The sequence below is a fragment of the Nerophis lumbriciformis genome, linkage group LG02, assembly GCF_033978685.3.
Source record: "Nerophis lumbriciformis linkage group LG02, RoL_Nlum_v2.1, whole genome shotgun sequence".
In the NCBI taxonomy this organism is placed as follows: Eukaryota; Metazoa; Chordata; class Actinopteri; order Syngnathiformes; family Syngnathidae; genus Nerophis; species Nerophis lumbriciformis.
The window spans coordinates 28,375,001-28,394,060 of NC_084549.2; the positions used below are offsets into that span (position 1 = coordinate 28,375,001).

The 19,060-nt window shown below is 37.3% G+C and overlaps 1 protein-coding gene across 1 annotated transcript in view; it reads right to left on the reverse strand.

Moving 5' to 3' along the window:
• macrod2 (mono-ADP ribosylhydrolase 2) overlaps positions 1 to 19,060 on the reverse strand; it is a 1,158,848-nt gene that overhangs the window by 719,793 nt on the left and 419,995 nt on the right. The window lies entirely within an intron of this gene.

The following is a 19,060-nucleotide window of genomic DNA, read 5'->3' on the forward strand; positions in this document are numbered from 1 at the left end:
TCCACTGAGGGAGTAAAATATTGCCAGTGGTGCAGTATACTGCATAGCAAAGACACATTTTAGAGCGGTCATGTTGCACTTTCCCATTATAGCCGGGTGTCGGTTCTGCGACCTCTGTGTTTCATCTTCACAAATCTTAATGAACAGTCACACTCCTTGAACCGATTCTTCTTATTTGACCTTTACCTTTTCTCTGCTTGTGTACAGTCTCAAGATTCAAGTGGTGGTTTGAACACTGAAGTAATTCGTCTCGGGGACAAGTTAACCTCTTGCTGGAAAGACTTTCTGGTCGTCAGGATTGTGGCTTGAGTTAACGTGGTATTTGGACTAAGGATTTTCCGATAGATCAGCCACTGATCAGTATTGGCCTATGTCCGTTAAAAGGTATGTGATCACCATTGCCAATGTATGCCTTTTTAATGCCGATCACAAACGCAAACCCCCTCTGGCTGACACTATATTTTTTTTGTATTACTGACTGTAGTTATTTTAGCGACTAGCAGCTAAAAATGTGTCTCAAACACAGTGTGTAGCTGCTCTCCTAAGCTAACCTGAAGTTTTTTAATCATTCATTATTTGCTGGAAAAGCATTAAAAGCAGTTCTCAAGGGACTGAATCGATCGCAACTGGGTCGTTGCAGGATATAAAGTATTTATCATATTTTCTCTGGATCAGGCACCAGACTCTCAGACTAGAGCGACCCTATCTAAAGTTGTGAGCGTGATCTAATAACGCCTGCTAGGATACGAGGCGAAACGTCTTCTCAGACAATCTCGACAGTCCAGTCGTGATCGATTCAGAGCCCAGCGAACACAATGACCTGGATCAATGAGAATATTCACAGGCACATTATTTCAAGCTTTATGCTATGCTCGTATTTTGTGGGGAAAAACAGCTTTTTGTGTAAATAAAGAGCATATCGCCGCTTTCTATGTTAACAATGAATAGTTCGGCTATCAGGAGATGGCAAATAGTGGGCGTGAAGTCAGCTTAGTTTTCGATGACACACTCACATAAGATGACGTTGTGTTCACCTTTACATTGGCTGATAGCATCACGTTCCACTGTCTTCGGCAGCACTTGCTTTGGCCCTACTTATCTGCCTTGCTGTCAATACAGACAACCCTGGGCTCCACTGGGGGCATGAGGTGGTATTGACATTCAGCTCAAACCCACAGCTCTGAGTGGAGTCCAGGGTGTTTCACATGAATTATGCATATCTTGACGCCATTGGTGCAGAGCAACACTGGTGCCATCATAATTGAAACAATTGAAAAGACAATAGCAGATGGGTCAATAATTAGACAGCAGGAGGGGGAAACTTGATCCGGACGCTCCCCTGCTTGCCCTGCCAAGCCAACAGCCCTGCACATGGAGGGGACCTTTACTGACACGTCTCGATTCCCTACAGTGCACAGCTAAGTGCTTCATGACATGTCGGATTGTGTGGTAATGTTAGTGTGTGTGTGGTTTTGTACTTCTCACACAACACTGCAGTTGCAGTTGTTTTGCTAATATAAAAATCCAAATGAAAGCAGTTATACTTTCACAACTTGTGGACATGCAATGTAAGCAATGTTATGAATGGTTAAAAACAACTAAAGGTGAAGTGTTGTCAAATTGTTATAGAGTATTGTATTGTATTGAAAAAATATTTATTTTGGACATGTTAATGAAGAAGGAAAAGAAACCCAAAACAAAACAAGATCAACAATGATTAATAAAATAAAATAGTAAAATAAATAACTAGGGTTGTCCGATAATATCGCCCTGCCGATATTATATTAAAATGTAATATCAGAAATTATCGGTATCGGCTTTTTTATAATCGGTATCGTTTTGTTTTTTTGTTTGTTTGTTCTTTTATTAAATCAACATAAAAAACACAAGATACACTTACAATTAATGCACCAACCCAAAAAACCTCCATCCCCCATAAACCTCCATCCCCCATTTACGCTCATTCACAGAAAAGGGTTGTTTCTTTCTGTTATTAATATTCTGGTTCCTACATTTTATATCAATATATATCATTACAGTCTGCAGGGATACAGTCCGTGAGCACACATCATTGGGCATGCTGCTGGTCCACTAATAGTACTAACCTTTAACAGTTAATTTTACTAATTTTCATTAATTACTAGTTTCTATGTAACTGTTTTTATATTGTTTTACTTTCTTTTTTATTCAAGAAAATGTTTTTAATTTATTTATCTTATTTTATTAATTTTAAAAAAAAGTACCTTATCTTCACCATACCTGGTTGTCCAAATTAGGCATAATAATGTGTTAATTCCACGACTGGTTGATATCGGTTGATATCGGTATCGGTTGATATCGGTATCGGTAATTTTAAGAGTTGGACAATATCGGAATATCAGATATCGGCAAAATGCCATTATCGGACATCCCTAGAAATAACACATTTTTCTAACATGTTTACAGTTTCACATCCCAACATGTCCGAAAAGGAGCAGGAAAAAGCACAGCTTTTTTTCTGGAAATCGTTTTTAATATACTTTTTCACTTCCTTTTACATAATATATATACTCGGTGTGAAATGCTAATTATTAAAAATCAAAGACTTCTGTAATGTCAATTATTTTTTTACGTCAAGATGTAATTTATTTGATATGACTTTTTAAGTTTGAATTTCAGTAGCCTTCCATTTCTCGAGAGAAGTTTCTGTCACTCCATTAAAATACAGATTGTTCCTTCTCGACTACTTTAGTAAATAATCATATTTTGTTTCCAGTGAGACAAGTCCATCACAAATTTTGCCCATCCCACTCTCCAATGGGTTATTATCATTTGATTAATTTGGAGACCTTGAATTTGATCTCGTCAACATTCTGCTGTTTTATATTGAACGCCGTCCTTGAATTCTTGAACCTGCCTAAGCCATCAAAATGTTCATTGGTAGAGTGGATAAATACTTTAAAAAGCCTGAATAGGTATGTTCTGGGCTGTAGAAAATAGTGTCAGGTAAATGACACTGGATTACTATGACCAATGCGGTGACTCAAGAAGATCATCATAATCATCATCATGTGCCACAAAAGCATTTCCCTGGTGGCATTATGGTTCAAGCAACATGATAGCATTAAAAATAAATAAAAATAAAAATAAAAACTCAGGTTCGCATGAGTCCTAAAAATTATTAGGACATATCACTGTTCACTACAGTCAAAATTGGATAGCAACTAAACGACTGTATGATGCGGCATTGTGCACAATACGAATTGTACGTAATTAGGTGTGACGGGTGAATCTGTAAACTGTTAATGAAAATTGTGCCTGAAAAATAATTGTGGTTAAGTTAGTCTTCAAGGTATATATTTAAATAGTGTACAGTTATTCAAAAAATAAATTAATACTTTTGGAGAGGGTGGTATGTGGAGGCTCTCATTTGCAATCTAATGGAAACGCCTCAACACATGAATTGTTTGCAAACATACTCAGAAATCGGGTTATAAATGTGACTGTGGAGCAAAATGTACACCAAAGTTTATACAAAACATTATCTAGACCACAAAGAAGTGTGTTAAATGTAGATTAAAACCATCACAGGACCTTAAAAAAATGTTCACTCATACCAGACAACAGGATTGTTTTGTAGGGTATAATACATCAGCATATGGCTAAAACTTACATTTTTGATCAGAGGACATGTGAGCAGAATTGTTGGTACCATACTCTTATGGCAAAAAAGGAAAAAAAACACAAGGGTCTCTGAAACAATTGAAAACATACAAAATAAGACTCAATCTGATATTTTGTTGCATAACCCTACTGCAATCTTCCTGTTTTTCCTTTTTCCTCCCTGTAACTCTCAATGAGACTCCTTCATCCAACAACGAGTATTTCAGGAAATTCCTCATGAGCAAACTCGAGCTCTCACTGTTTTGATGGGTGCATTTTTTAGACTGCATGTTTCATCTCTTTGCACATACGTTCAGCTGGAACAGGCATCATAAAAGGCCACTTCCGAATAGTCCAATGTTTCACCCTTCTCCATTATTAAATATGTTTGTTTTGGGTCACTGACCAGTAAGAGGACAACTGACCTGGGACCAAGCTTTCCGACACTAAGCAGCACATTTTGCTCCAAAAGTCCTTGAGATCCTTAAGATGTAACTTTACCACGCAGACAACCTGTGTCAGATGCAGAAAATCAGCCTGAAAACATTACTGAGTCTCCTCCATGTTTCACAGTAGGTATAGTGTGAATTATTACTAATGTCAGTTTTGAGTTATTTTATTGACCTGTATAGGGTCGTTCCTTCTTTGACAGAAGGTTATCAACTACGGATGTAAATATGAATCGATGATCGATTTATATTCCTTGATTTCGAGTATATCGATCTGTGCTCGGTAAGTTGGCCTTCCGGAAGAGAGGCGCTTGGGGAGTCATCGAAACAAAAATGGCGGAGGTCGAGAAAGGCCATAACAATTGAAAACGTGACAAGACAATACCATTAAATACAACACAGCAACTTTCCGCTACAGCACTATTGTAAAAGCGACAACAACAAAAAGAGACATTAAAACAACTTAACTTTAAACTACAAAGGATGCAACAGACAAAACAGAAGTGACAGCAAAGCAAGTTCGCCGACAGACCAGCTTGAGACAGAAGGTTTAAAACAGCGCAATAAGCACTCACATTGTATTGGTATTATTGAAAAAGTAAAAAAAAAAAAATATATATATATATATATATATATATATATATCAGTGACGTGCAGTCACTGATATATGATCACTACTGATCACTATTTTTTTTCTTTCCATGATGGCAGGTGAGGCCCCGCCTCACCTGCCATCATGGAAAGAAAAAAAATGTAAAAAGAAAAAAATATATATTAAATTGTTAAATGTATCCAGTGATTATACTATAAAGTTATTTTTCATTTAACTTCACCAGTTTTAGATTGTTTTTATTCAAAATCGCTGAATTTTCACATTTGCCGTTCAAATACTGAGAAGAGACGGTGCGGTGAACAGCAGCCAGTTGAGGCACGTCACTCATTTGTGCCTCACCATGCATTGCAGACTCGGCTAACTGCTGGCCTGCTGTGCAGTGAGACCGTATTGCTATATGAACTATATTATACATTTCCATAGTTAAGTTAGCTGAGGTATATAATGTACAGTGTATTTTGTCAACAACTGTATGTGTGTAACGTATTTCTTGTGCTGAGCGATCATAAAACGGCTGCAAAAGACGCACTGGCTGAGGCTCGCAGTAATCCCGCCTCCTGCACCTCCGCCGTAGAATTTGCACCCCCTGACGGGAGTGTTATATCAACTAAAGCCCACACTTAAACTTTCCACATGCAAGATTGAATCTATTTAAAAAAGTTATTTCATAAGAAGCCAAGAAGTGCAAAAACAATAATGTTCGTGTTGGAGGAGTTGTGAATGACTGCAGGGCCACAACATTAGGTACACCTGCAGACTGCAGGTGTACCTAATTCACAACTCCTCCAACACGAACATTATTGTTTTTGCACTTTTTGGCTTCTTATTAAATAACTTTTGTAACCTATTTTTATGGGCTTTCCTCTTTGTGATGTTAAGTTTGTGTTATGCACTGTTATACAGTATATGCCTTGAGCTCTTATTTTGAAGGCGCTAAGAGCGGAAGTGATGACACGTTGGAGTGGAGCGGAGGTTATTGAAAGAACGTAAATAAAGTGGTCCTCGTGTAAACTGGAGCCTCCGTGTTTGTTATTTTGTAGTTTCATACAGTATAGGCGACATTTATAAACCCTCGGTTACACTTTTTTAAATAGATTAAATCTTGCACGTGGAAAGTTGAAGTGAGGGCTTTAGTTGATATAACACTCCCGTCAGGGGATTCATTAATCCAGCATAACAGCGGCGCATGGACTTCATTTATAAGTAAAGGTAAGACCATAATAACGTTTTTTTATTAAATGTGCTTTTTTGTGTGCTACAGTTTGTATGTGTAAAGTTAAAGTTAAGTTAAAGTACCAATGATTGTCACACACACACACTAGGTGTGGTGAAATGTGTCCTCTGCATTTGACCCATCCCCTTGTTCACCCCCTGGGAGGTGAGGGGAGCAGTGGGCAGCAGCGGCGCCGCGCCCGGGAATCATTTTTGGTGATTTAACCCCCAATTCCAACCCTTGATGCTGAGTGCCAAGCAGGGAAGAATGCTGGTATGAGCTTTTAAACATAACCCGTTAACTGCTGCCAATCAAATGGTGAATAAGATACTCTTTAGGGTTCATATGTTTGTAAATCTGACTGTGATGAAGTCAGTGCCTCACCAGCCATGAACCTCACCGCACGTCACTGATACATATTTATGACTGAAACATACGTTTCCAACTTCGCACACAGGGACATTATTCTTTAGTCCGTGTGTCGCAAAATTTGTCCACTGTCACTTCTGGTATGTCTTTATGATGTTCTGTTTTAATTAAAATTAGAGTAGTAGCAGATCAAACCAAGGCTAATTTAATCAGAAAATATTTGGTTGCACCTAATTTCTCAAGCAAATCTACTGCTAATTCAACCTGAAGAGATGTTGGTTGCACTTTATTTTTGATATTACTTTTGTATTATTTGTATGTTAAAAAACAACAACAAAAGTAGCAAGTAAATGTACTGCTAAAATGTTGGTGACTGTATTTGAAAATGTCTTAAATGTTGAACATGAGAGCAGAAAATGTTTCCTCTTGTTAATTCCACCCAAAATGTTGGTTGCAGTTTATTCAAATAAGATGTGAATGCATTTACTTGCTTGATTGTATCTATAATGCATTCATATCTAATTTTCTCACGATAAATAACAGGAAGACAGGAAACTTCACCTGCAGTGTCCAGTATCCAGTATCTATTCCATAGTCACACTGCTTGATTTTTTTTTGTTGTTAAAATAAAATTACTAAATCGATTCCCACTAACTAAATCGTTTCAGATCTTATCATTCTAAAAAAAATTATATTGTTTGTGAATCGTATCAGCAACCACAAAAACGAATTGTTACACTCCTCGTAGAAAACATTGAATCCACATCTTTAAAAATATCCCCTAACTCTTAAATAGTAACAATAACTTGGTGGTTTTGTAGAAAAAGTAGTTCTTTATCTTTCTATCTATCGTGATATTGCCTTTAAATCCAGGAGAACAGAAGAAAACCTTTGCCAAGACTATAAAGATATACACAGCCTTTGAGAGGTAAGCGGTGTGCCTGAAAAACACACAAGGCTCCTGTGCATTGGTCCCCTTCTCCATTAGGGGTTTATGGCAAACCATATGCCTTTTTATGGGAAGGTAATGTTTTTTTAAGGACCACAGCACGGATCTTAATCCACGCCGTTAAAAAACAGCAATTGCAGCCTGGGACAAAAACACGGGTCACATAGCTTTGTTAAAAATCGTAGGAGTGATCACACAATGTCTTGCAAACATTTTGTTCCTCCCTCTGTTTTTTGTGCAGAATGTTTCTTTAATGCAATGTTTAAAAAAACAAAACAAATAGATGAAGAATGTGTCATCAATGCAGTGTATGACAAAAAAACAAAAAAAAGATAGATAAAACTTGTCAACATTTACAACCCTAAAAGCCTAATGAGTAGAAGAACCACAACAATTTAGTGAAAATAAAACATCAAAGGCAAAACAACAACATTTTAGGCGGGCTGTAGGTAGTCTTGCATAATTAGTAGAGATGTTGATATTATCGGCCGATAAATGCTTTAAAATGTAATATCGGAAATTATCGGTATCATTTTTTTTTTTTAATCTGTATCGTTTTTTAATTTTTTTATTAAATCAACATAAAAAACACAAGATACATTTACAATTAGTGCACCAACCCAAAAAACCTCCCTCCCCCATTTACACTCATTCACACTCATTCACACAAAAGGGTTGTTTCTTTCTGTTATTAATATTCTGGTTCCTACATTATATATCAATATATATCAATACAGTCTGCAAGGGATACAGTCCGTAAGCACACATGATCGTGCGTGCTGCTGGTCCACTAATAGTACTAACCTTTAACAGTTAATTTGACTAATTTGCATTAATTACTAGTTTCTATGTAACTGTTTTTAAATTGTTTTACTTTCTTTTTTATTCAAGAAAATGTTTTTAATTTATTTATATTATTTTATTTTATCAATTAAAAAAAAAAAAGACCTTATCTTCAACATACCTGGTTGTCCAAATTAGGCATAATAATGTGTTAATTCCACGACTGTATATATCAGTATCGGTTGATATCGGTATCGGTAATTAAAGAGTTGGACAATATCGCAATATCGGATATCGGCTAAAAGCCATTATCAGACATCCCTAATAATTAGCTGTGAAAATGGCACTACAGGATTCTGTTGCTCAGTGTTGTTAATTTTTTTTTTATCCCAAGTCTGGGATGAGGAGTAAACAGAGCCAGAAGAATGAAACTTTTCTTTTCTTCCTGTGACAAGAGCCATAAAGTGGGCATTGTCGTCCCCAAGGAATAAGTGGCAGTGTTCTCTCCGAGTGTCAGTTACAATATCGTGAAGCTCGAGGCCTTGTATGTATTCATTTTAAGTGCCAAGAGCCTCGGTAAATCACAAACTGTGGTCCGTTTTTACAGAAGAAGGACTTCAAGGGGACAGCGTAGGACGTTCAAAAACCAGAGTGACAGATTCACATAGAAATAAATCAAAGTCATCTTAAAGATTGGTTTAGTACTGATCATCTTTATTCATTTTGTGTTTGCTTGACGTGTCACTATTTAAACAACTTAATGATGGGCGATAAAGGAGAGAGGCTACACATAACCTAGTCACCAGTCAATCAAAAGGCACATTTTCACAAAGAACCATTCACACTTACATTTACACCTATGAACCATTTAATCTACAATTAGCCTTTGATGCATGTTTTAATGATGTGGAAGGATTTACCCACAGAAACCTCACACAAGCACAGGGGAGAAGATGTAAACTTCCCACAGAGATGCTCCAATGGACATTCAAACCCTCCATCTTCTGACATTTACGCCACAAGGCCACTGTGCAGCTTGGTATTTAACACGTACATTATTCTCTTTGTTTTTTTTAATACTTTGTCTTGTTCTTGCAATAATAGGAATCACAATAAAAAAAGATTTTACAATATTGATGAGCAATAGCATAGCTTGGTGTATAGCTAAGGAAAAATACAAATATATATGAAAAAATATATATACTCTAGTACAGTGTTTTTCAACCACTAGCGTGCCGTAAGATATTGTCTGGTGTGCCATGGACATTGATGCAATTTCACCGAATTGGTTTAAAAATACTTTGCGCGAACCAATAGTTATAACATGCCGTTATAATTTGCCGTTGTTCATGGTTCCAAGAGATCGTCAGGGAACCATGTACTACTATTTCATATCAGTAGGTGGCAACAGAAAGCTAATTGCTTTGTGGGCCTATTTTGAGACAAGAGGGTAAGTGAATTTATGGTTTAAATCAGGGGTGTCGAACATATGGCCCGAGGGCCGGATCAGGCCCACGATCAGGTTTTATCCGGCCCGCGGGATGAGTTTGCTAAGTATAAAAATTAACCAGACATTTTTGAATAAAAGAAACAGCTGTTCTAAATGTGTCCACTGGATGCTACACATGTACAAAATAAACAACATGATGTAATATTAAATATAGATAGAATACTGTTAACCGCAACATGTAAGTGTAAAAAACACAACAGCATTATGATTTGTACAATTTCAGAATGTGCTTGTTCTATTTTTAAACAAAGAAAACAATCTCAATTCAAACAACTTTATTATTATTATTATTATCTGCTGTGATTTTACCAGTCCGGCCCATTTGGGAGTCGATTTTTCTCCATGTGGCCCCCGATCTACAATGAGTTTGACACCCCTGATTTAAATTAATATCAATCAATTGTGTCAGGTATTTGATGAGAACGACTTTATATTATCAAGTTAGGCTACTGAGTTTAATTTTTTAACACTTTCTGCTGGTGGTGGTGTGCCTCTGGATTTTATCAATGAGAAAAATGTGCCTTGGCTCACAAAAAGGTTGAAAAACACTGCTCTAGTATATAAGCTCAATTGGTTCTATGACCGAGCTCGTAACTTAAATCAGCGTCGCACATTAAAATGAGTTGAAAACAGTTGAATTGGTGCTTCGTCCCCCAAAACACCACAATTTAAACATGTCTTTAAAAAATAAATACATTAAGATACGAAATATTGTTTGGAAAATAATACAACATAATGTAATACAAACAACTACAGTGGTTTTATTAAGTAATGTCATTAAAACAATGTACAGCATTTATATATTCCAACAGACTGAAAAGGACTTTGAAGTTATTTTGCTCACCCACAACTAGAGTATTGGGGGAGAAGAGTGGACGCTTCTTAGGCGATGTGCTGACAGAGTCAATTCCCCTGAGAACCGCCGATTTTATATTCAGACTGGCTTGGCATAAGTTGGGTAGCAGCAGGACAGGACGAGGAAGACACCGCCGGTTCGGTGCGATAGAACGGCTGAACTTAAATGTATGCTCTTAACCCAGTGGTTCTTAACCTTTTTGGAAGTACCGAACCCCACCAGTTTCATATGCGCATTCACCGAACCCGAACCGTAATCATAAGATTATGTTATTATATTAAGGAAATACTAATACATATATATTTTACAAACAGAAAGATACAGGAATGTACACATAATCCCATGTTTACATCTCATTGTGCAACATGTGAATGTTTTAGTGGAAACTAAATGCGATATCTGAAAGGGGTACACATTATTTCCAAAGTAGGACCCCCGACCCAGACATATAATAGTAGTACACAGCTCATGAAAAACAATATGTTATAGTCATTGTAAGTGGGCCAAAACACTTACCGGTATATTAGAAAATAATCTCATGGAAATGACTGTTGTCATTTGATTACAATAATAAAACCTTTAACTTTTTATTTAGTCAGGTTTGGGACAGGTGTGCTGCAGGTGTGACACATGTGCTCCACTGAATGCTCAAGGAGTTTTTGCGTTTGCTCACACATATGGAAAATTAGAGGGAACATTGTTTGGGGGTATCCATAATACGCCGATAGGGAGAAGTTTTTATTTACACGATGAGTCGGGCGTGTCTATACTTCCGTGGCGGAGGCTCCGCCGAACCCCTGAGGCCGACTCACCGAACCCCTAGGGTTCGATCGAACCCAGGTTAAGAACCACTGTCTTAACCAAAAGCATTATTATTCATTATCAATAGTGTTATTTCTATTGGTATTTGTATTGCTCCATTTGTAGTGTAACAATGTTCATTGTCATTTCTGTGTTAGTATTTATTTCACTAACTGATTCTTTACTATCACTTTTACCATTATATTTGTACATATCCTATTTGGTAATGTTGTTCTATTGTTGTTGTTGTTGTTATTGTTGTGTGTGTTGTTGTTGTTGTTGTCGCCTCTCTGTCTTAATTATCCCCATGTTGTCCCCACAATTTCCCGCTCTGTCTTCCTTTTTTTCTCTTTCTATCCCCTCCTGCACCGAATAATAATATAAATCCATTTAATAAAGTAAAATACAAATAAGGCAACAAGAGAAGTATACCACACTTCTCTTTTGTAAAGTAAATCTGAACAGCCAATATGGGCATCTACATCAACAATATGATTAGCCAGAGAAGCTGGACAGGACAAAAATAAATAAATTAAAAAAATAAATAAATAAATAAATAAATAAATAAATAAAGCATAACAAAAAGCCGGGGGAAAGCTCCTATCTCAAAACACTCATAAATTGAGGTACTCATAAGTTGAGGTACTGCTGTCATATATGTATTTATATATTACATCCCAGACCCTCCATGGAACGTACATTCAGATATAAAGTTGTATAATTTTATTTTCTAAACACTGTTGTTTACATTTGTTTTCAGTTAAAAAAAACCAAAAAAAACCCAGAAAGTAGTTAGTTACTGTTAGTGTTGAATCATAAATATTCCAAACAAAACAAACACTGGACAGATGGAAGTGTGCATGGTGGGAAGGCGGAGTTGCATTACAGCGGCTGCCACTTCCCACTTCAAACCTGACCTTCCAGTGGACGCTCTTTATCCGCGCCACCCACGAGCTCCCATTCTGATGCATCACTGTCATTGTGGGACTCAGGCACCCCTTCCTGGATCCCCCCCACATCCACCCAATTTCTGCCATATAACCAGCCTGCCAGACATACTGTGGCTGCGCCTGCACCCCATTACCCCAGAGGCCAACACTACTACAATTTTCATCAATTTTTGGGGTGAGACCCCTCCCTTACTACTTTTTTTTTTCCTTCAAATGTTTACCCGATCAGTCAAAAATGACCCCTCCCCACCCATCTCGTTTCCTGGTGATGAATGACCGTTGGTCGTCTCACTGACAGCTCGGCAGCTGACGCTACACAATTACAGTATCACCATTTAGGCAAAATTACCAAATTACTCTAGTCCTCAAGAGGCCTGAAAGACTGACGGGTCAGCCAACAAAAGAAACAAATATCTGGAAAAAAAAGAGAGACAACAGGGGCTTCCTCAGATGAATAGTGAAATTAGGTTTGCTCAGTTCCTTGAGAGCGAGCCCATTTCAAACCGATGAGGAACCAGAGGGAGAGTGGATTAGTCTGGCGGAGTAGAAGTGTTTTTTTACTCATAAATAATGCTAAAAAAAAACATCTGGCCTCTCCTTGATATCCGATCTTCCTTTCCATGCCTAATTTAGTCAGTCATTCATTTGTCTTTGAATGATGAGAATAATGATGAGCAAATTCTACAATGGTGGCCTTGCGAAAGAGTCCTACCATCATTTTCTTGCAGGCAAGACATTTTTCATTTATGTTCGAGTTCCATCTTGATTGTAGCTTTAATACATGTACATTGCCATACTCTCCTAAAAAAAAGTTGAAAATGTTTTGTCAGCATTACAAATTACAACAATAAAATGCATGCAGTATTATTCTAGAGCAATTCAAGGTAACACTTTAGTATGGGGAACATATTCTTAGTAAGCAAGACTTAATTTAGAGTTATTTGGACACTAAGGGAACATATAAGGGTTAGGGTTACTAATAAGCAATAATTCTGAGGTTATTGAGGGAAGACTCTTAGTTAATGGCTTACTGGTTGTATAATAAGGCCATGCAGACTAAGGCATTAATAAGTACTTAATAATGACTAATTAAGAGCCAATATGTGACTAATGTGCCTGTTAATAAGCTACTAAATAATGATGAATATGATCCCCATACTAAAGTGTTACTCAATTCAATATGTATCTATAATAACGTTTTTTAATAATCAATAATGATTGTTTATTGTGTAGATCAGTAGCAAAGGAATTGGAGAAAACGAAAAGCCAACCCTTATTGTCGGAAATAGCAAAGCGTGGACCACAACAGCCTGAGCATTAAGTGACATTTATGATGTGAGCACTGACATAAATGCGGCTTTGCTCTGTGTGTGGTTGGCCTGTGATGGCCACCGTGGTTGAATTAAAGCCCACTATTTTTCTTCCAAACAAAAGATGTCTTTCACTCAAGTCAGACATCTTGCTAAAATCAACACTGGTGTGACAGTCACGCTGGGTCTATTTGATCCCTTAAGCGGAAGATTTAGAAAATGTGAGAGACCCCGCTAAAACAACAACAAAAAAGATCATGGTGGTCCTCTTGTCACTTGTATTGCTGTAACGCCAAGGACTTCTATTTCCAAGTCCAATTCACTTTGTGCACTGCACTGTTATTTATTTGTTTTGCTTCAATATCATCCAGTCAGTTCGTTTTACAAATGGCTATTGTTCCATTCCAAGTGACAATCATGGTGTCCTTCGGACAGACCTCCTCACACACAACAAGATGTATGACCGTAAATACCAACTATGTTTAGTCAAAGGTAGGTAGTAACGCGATACATTTACTTCGTTACATTTAATTAAGTAACTTTTTGGATAAATTGTACTTGTCAGAGTAGTTTTAATGTAACATACTTTTTACTTTTAGATGAATATTTTTGAGAAGAACGAACGCGGCTTTTAGTCCGTTACATTAGGTGTCATTCCAATCGTTACATTTATTTATATCACAATTATTTATAATGGTTGATTAAGGCTTGCAAAGACGTATTCTTATGTCAGCGACCCTGCTTTTGGTAGGCACTGTCACATGACTCTCTTTCGCCAATCCAACATAAGCACTAGTGACGTATGATTCCATTTCACCAATCAAACAAGCACAAAGTACAGCTACAGGAAGCTGAAATAGGTCAGTATTTTTAAAGTATATGATAAAATAGAGACCTAATTACTTGTTTGATAAGTGTCAGAATGTTCCCAAACAAGACAATTTAATTACGTGACATGACCTCAGCACATCCCGGTTCGAGAGAATTGCTGAACAGAAACCTCTTAAAAATAGTTGACTAAAAAAACAATATTATTGTATGTCTCTGATGAACCCAACAACCACATTAAAACATTACCAACAACAAAAAAAAGCAGTGGAATGTTGTAATTATCTGTTTGATCTGTAGCTTCAAAGTTACTAAGGCCAGCTTATTAGCATGTAGCATTATCTTCTTCTACTATATTTACGTCGAACATAGCTAAACAAGCCGAAATGACCATAATCACCCCCTAGCGTACGAGAGGCACACTGCGTATGGCCATCAGTCACATTAGAGATAAGAGCATGGAAACTAGAACTTTGCTTAGAGCTGTGAAAATAGAAGACACCGAATTATTTGACGAATCAGACTAATTTAGTACTCAGAAACGTACTGACTGTAAAAAGTGACTTTACGTCAGACAAGGCTGCAAAACAATCTTCAATGGTTACTTTTAAACTAGTAAAAAGAACATTTATATAATGTGCTGTCATGTGTGTCAGTAGACATTTTCACATTTCAGTTTACAGGTATTCTACTTCCAACTAGAGAAAACATGTTGAAGTAATTTGAAAATACATTTTATTATTTTTACACACACACTCACACCAACTACAACTGTAGTCCAAGAACCATTAAAAAATAACTAATAAATAAATAAATCAGAAGTTACTCACAAGTTACTCAATACTTTAGTTTTTTCACAGAATACTTACCTACTCTTACCCAAGTAATTATTTTGATGACGACTTGTTACTTTTACTTGAGTCATATCATTCTAAACTAACAGTACTCTTACTTGAGTACAATTATTGGGTACTCTACCCACCTCTGTGTTTAGGTAATAACTACAAGGAGATCGGGGTGGGTAAACTCACTCTTACAACAGTATAATCTTAAAAGCCGTCATCAGAGAATTAGCCTTTGCCGAGTTTGGCCGTGCGCAACCCGAGGGTCCCTGGTTCAATCCCCATCCAGTACCAACCTCGTCATGTCCGTTGTGTCCTGAGCAAGACACTTCACCCTTGCTCCTGATGGGTACTGGTTAGCGCCTTGCATGGCAGCTCCCTCCATCAGTGTGTGAATGTGTGTGTGAATGGGTAAATGTGGAAGTAGTGTCAAAGCGCTTTGAGTACCTTGAAGGTAGAAAAGCGCTATACAAGTACAACCCATTTATTTATCATTTAAAGATTATCTTTATGTGGATACCCCGCAATGCAGTGTTATTGTGTTTTATTTATGGAACACAAACATATACACTATAATGTAATGTGCACTTTTTTTTGTATCACAATAACCTTCTGACTTGCAGCACTGAAGATCATCTATGAAATAAGGACAAGCAATGACCAAGCAATTGAGACTTGATGTAGGTCTTTTAAAAAAGCCAACTCTATAGTCTTGTATGAGCCAATTACTGAAGTCAATTGTCAAAAGTCGATTGGCAGGCAAGTGGGTTCTTAGAATAGAATGTGCATATGTCACGATGAAGCAACTGTAAGAATTATCACAACAATTCATCAATGGCAGGTATCATATTTTTGATAATGACATATTTATCAATGAACTAAAAATGCATGGTCATTGGTGACCACTGTGTTTTCCATTGGTCATTCTCCAATTAGTAATGGTATGTACGGCACTGAATCTCATGCCATAAATCTATTTTTCAAACTTGAAGAAGTTATAGCATATTTAACACATGCTGAATTTCATAAAAGTACAGCAGACCCAATGGACCCATGAGCTGTTTTCTCTATACAAAACATGGAAAGACAGTAATTTAACATATCCCCAGAGTTACTCCAAACGGAAACATTAAATACATTTGGAGTTTAGTTTTTCCCCTTGTGATACTTCCTTTCCGAGAAGCAGCAAACCATTTGATGAACCAAATTTGGAACTCTCTTAAGCAGAGACACTACCTGAATTAACGAGTGTTTGTTGTTGCACAAAAACAAAGCATTTACAGTATATTACAGATAGGGATGTTCCGATTAAGGTTATATGCAGTGGTGGTTAGTAACATGCTACAGTTACTCCGTTACATTTACTTAAAGGGGAACATTATCACAATTTCAGAAGGGTTAATACCATTAAAAATCAGTTCCCAGTGGCTTATTTTATTTTTCAAAGTTTTTTTCAAAATTTTACCCATCACGCAATATCCCTAAAAAAAGCTTCAAAGTGCCTGATTTTAACCATCGTTATATACACCCGTCCATTTTCCTGTGACGTCACATAGTGATGCCAACACAAACAAACATGGCGCATAGAACAGCAAGCTATAGCGACATTAGCTCGGATTCAGACTCGGATTTCAGCGGCTTAAGCGATTCAACAGATTACGCATGTATTGAAACGGATGGTTGCAGTGTGGAGGCAGGTAGCGAAAACTAAATTGAAGAAGAAACTGAAGCTATTCAGCCATATTGGTTTGAACCGTATGCAAGCGAAAACGACGAAAACGACACGACAGCCAGCGACACGGGAGAAAGCGAGGACGAATTTGGTGATCGCCTTCTAACCAACGATTGTTATGTGTTTGTTTGGCATTAAAGGAAACTAACAACTATGAACTAGGTTTACAGCATATGAAATGCATTTGGCAACAACATGCACTTTGAGAGTGCAGACAGCCCAATTTTCATCAATTAATATATTCTGTAGACATACCCTCATCCGCTATCTTTTCCTGAAAGCTGATCTGTCCAGTTTTGGAGTTGATGTCAGCAGGCCAGGGAAGCTACGGTCGATATTCTTCTCTTGATCATCTTCGGTGGCATAAGGGACGGTGTGAGCCAAGACATCCAGGGGGTTTAGCTCGCTCGTCTGCGGGAACAAACTGCCGCCATTGCTTGCCGTGCTACCGAGGTCTTTTGTCCCTGAATTGCTCACACACTCCGGCAGATTCAATGGGGGTCTGGCGGCAGATTTCTTTGACTTTATCGTTGGAAATGCATCTGCTTTGAGTGTCGTAGGATATCCACATATTCTTGCCATCTCTGTCGTAGCATAGCTTTCGTCGGTAAAGTGTGCGGAACAAACGTCCAATTTCTTGCCACTTTCGCATCTTTGGGCCACGGGTGCAACTTGAATCCGTCCCTGTTCGTGTTGTTACACCCTCCGACAACACACCGACGAGGCATGATGCCTCCAAGGTATGGAAAACAGTCGAAAAAACAGAAAATAACAGAGCTGATTTGACTCGGTGTTTGTAATGTGTTTGAGACAATTGCGGATTGCTTCCCGATGTGACGTCACATTGTGACGTCATCGCTCCGAGAGCGAATAATAGAAAGGCGTTTAATTCGCCAAAATTCACCCATTTAGAGTTCAGAAATCGGTTAAAAAAATATATGGTCTTTTTTCTGCAACATCAAGGTATATATTGACGCTTACATAGGTCTGGTGATAATGTTCCCCTTTAAGTAACTTTATGAAAACAATTTTAGTTTTAAGTTGTAATGTAACATACTTTTACTTGAGTATTTTTGTGAAAAAGAAACACCACTTTTACGCTATTACATTGAGTTTCATCACGATTGTTATGTTTATTTATATCATAATTATTTATAATCTATTGATTAAGGCTTGCAAAGATGAATTAATTGGTCAGCGAGCCTTTTTCCGACAGGCACTGTCACATGACTGTGTTTCGCCATTCCAACGTAAGCTTCAGTGACGTTGGACTTAATTTCACCAATCAAACGGAGCCTAGCAGTCACATGACTATCTTTCACCAATCCAACGTAAACGTTACTGACGTTTGACTCTATTCCATCAATCAAACGGAGCGTGGCATTCTACCTCACTAGGATCAACAAGTCAGTGGTATGATAAAATAGAAACCTACTTGTTTCACAAGTGCCAGAATATTCCCAGAATAAGGCACTTTAACTGTGTGACATAGCACAGGCACATCCCAGCTGTTTGAGAAAACTGGTAAACAGAAACTCCCTACAACAGTTGACTAAAATAGCAATATTTTTGTATTTCTCTGATGATCCTAATTACCACAAGTGCCCTTTAAACACATTAAAACATTACCAACACCGCTTGAAATTTACTAGTGCTAGCTTACTAGCTTGTAGCATTGTCTTCTTCTATTGTATGTACATTCCCGCATACCGAAACAAGCTGAAATGACCACAATCGCCCCCTAGTGTACAATAGGCACACTGTGTATAACCAACATTCACATTAGAGATAAGAGCATGAAAACTAGGACTCCACATGTAGCAAATCAGACTAATTTAGTGCATAGAAATATACCGACTGTAAAAAGTGACATGACGTCAGACAAGGCATCACAAATCTTAAGTGATTATTTTTAAACTAGTAAAAATAACAATTATATCATGTGCTGTCATCTGTGTCAGTAAAAATTGTCACATTTAAGCCTACAATAATTCCACATCCAATGAGAGAAAACATGCTGCAGTAAATTGTTTATTAATTGTATATTTTACACAAGCACACTCACACCAACTACAATTGAAGTCAAGAACAATTATAACACAGCTGCTAAATAAATCAGAATTTACTCAATACTTGAGTGTTTTTTTTTTCAAGGAATACCTACTTACTCAAGTAATTCTTTTGATGATTAATGTTTACTTTTACTTGAGTCA